We start from the raw sequence: 2575 nt of genomic DNA on the forward strand, positions 1-2575 counted from the left end.
AGCAATTTCGTATCAAATCATTTGAAAGCACATGGGTGTAATGCAATAATTTTTCTCAACAGTAGTGAAATGCAACTGAGCTAGGTGGAATACCCTACATAATCTACACCAACTGTCAAACCTCGATTGCCGCCGAGATTAGAGTATAAGTGAGGGAGAGACACTCAAGACCACACAGCATGGTGTCTCGACCCAATGATAGTGCCCAAGATCACTTGGCTCGGGCTCCTACCTATAGTCCTAATTTGGGAATGACATGAAGTCAAGTACACAGATCGCTTAGCGTGGTACCAATATTCCGTGTCGGCAAACACGTTATTCCGACGATGAGCCCTTGTGTCTCAAATGCCTTTCTCGGGCATCCACCTTTCTCATGTAAAATCAATGCATTCAAATTTCATTTTTTTTTCAATCACATATCGTATTTTGAAGGGTATCGTCATACCCGAATTGCAAGTCATCAATGTCACATCCACATATGCATAATCATGTAAAAACCAAGGTGCTTCATCATTTACAAGTGGTGAACAATATTTATTTTAAATTCGTGCTCTCTTTTGTTGATCACAATATAATATGGAGTATCGAAACATTATCATGGTAATTTGAAAAAAAATTATCATTCATATTTATCAACTTCCATGGAAAATCTCAAATCACATATGCATGGTTTCAACCATTGAAGTATATAGGCAAACAATTCCCATGACATAAAGAAAATGACTTAGAAATCATATTGAAAGCAAGATATTAGCATTTGATTGAAACCCCCATTTAAAAGCATGCATGTTCATAAAACTACACCCATTAGATTTTTGGATAACCCCACGTACCTCTATTTCCAAGGATAATAGATGTTTCTTGAAGCTTGCGGATTGGTGATTCAGAATATGTAATTATCTTTGAAAACCTACGGTCAAATCTTGAACTATTTGGGTTTTTATTTTTGAAACCCTAAGGAGAATCTTGAGCACTTTTGATGAAAGAATATGTATTTTGGGGTCCTTGGAACTAAATCTCATGTTTTAAGGCTAAGTAAGGGTGGAAGAGGACCACTTTGTCCTCAACACGGAGTGTTTAAATCACTAGAATTCCTTACATAGGCGCCGCCCATCCCATTGCCTATGTTCACATAGGCGCAGCCTAGGCTATCGCCTATGTTCACATAGGCGCCGCCTAGGCTATCGCTTATGCTTTCCTGTGGCCATGGGCGATTGGTTAGGCGTCGCTTATCACTTTGAAAGGTCATAACTTCTTGCTCGGGTGTCGAATTTTAGCCAAATTAGTATAGTTGGAAAGCTAACTTGAATACTTATCATTTGACACATAGTAGGTTCCCTAATTCGACATATATAGAGAGTTATGGTCGAAGGAAACTGACACACTTTACAACGTCCACTTAAACTTAGTCAATCAAAATAGTTTCTACTCTTCCTGAGTTGTAGGACCTCTATGGTCTAAATTCAATCTTGAGTGGATTTCACATGCTACACGATAATTAACATGTCGTATTGGCATAGGATTTTATGGATTCAGGATTAACAACGCATTGAAATCATGGTCTATATTGTAGCCCGAATTGTGGGGCGTTACATTATCCCCCCTTAGGATCATTTGTCCCCGAATGACGATGCGGGACACTGACAAACACGATTTTAAGCATAATAAAGGACTATGAAAGATAAGATAAGAATATTACCTTCAGTCTCCTCCTCCATCGAAGCAAACAAATTGGGATATCTAATTCTCATGTCATCTTCTGACTCCCAAGTTGCTTCTTCGGCTTTCTGATTCCTCCATAGTACCTTTACTGAGCCTATCTCTTTGCTCCTCAAATTTCGAACTTAGCGATCTAAAATTTCAACGGGCTCTTCTTCGTAAGACAAGGAGTCTGTCACTTTGATACCCTCTACTGGCAATACCATAGAATGATCTCTAATGCATTTCTTCAACATGGATACATGGAATACCGGATGAACGAAACCCAAACTTGCAGGCAATTCTAACTCATATGCAACTATACCAATTCTTTTCAAAATCTGATATGGCCCTACATAATGAGGGCTCAATTTAACCCTTTTTCCAAACCGCATAACTCCTTTCATAGGAGAAACCTTGAGAAACACCAAATCACCAATTTCAAACTCTAGTTCTCTTGTCCGAACATCGGCATAGGACTTCTGACAACTCTGAGCAGTCTTGAGTCGTTCTCTAATGATCTTCACTTTCTCCATCTCCTGATGAACAAGATCAGGTCCATACAACTGAGTCTCACCCACGTCATACCATCCTATCGGAGACCTACATCTCCTCCTATACGAAGCCTCAAAAGGGGTCATTTTGATACTGGCATGGTAACTATTATTGTAAGCAAATTCAACCAGTGGAAGGTGATCTACCCAACTACCTTTGAAATCAATGACGCGTGCCCTCAACATAACTTCGAGGGTCTGAATGGTACGCTCAGCTTGCCCATCCATCTGAGGGTGGAAAGTTGTGCTCAAATTCACTTGTGTACCTAAACCCTTCTGAAAAGATCTCCAGAACTGAGATGAAAACCGTGTACCTCTATTGG

This window comes from Capsicum annuum, chromosome 9 (assembly GCF_002878395.1).
Source record: "Capsicum annuum cultivar UCD-10X-F1 chromosome 9, UCD10Xv1.1, whole genome shotgun sequence".
In the NCBI taxonomy this organism is placed as follows: Eukaryota; Viridiplantae; Streptophyta; class Magnoliopsida; order Solanales; family Solanaceae; genus Capsicum; species Capsicum annuum.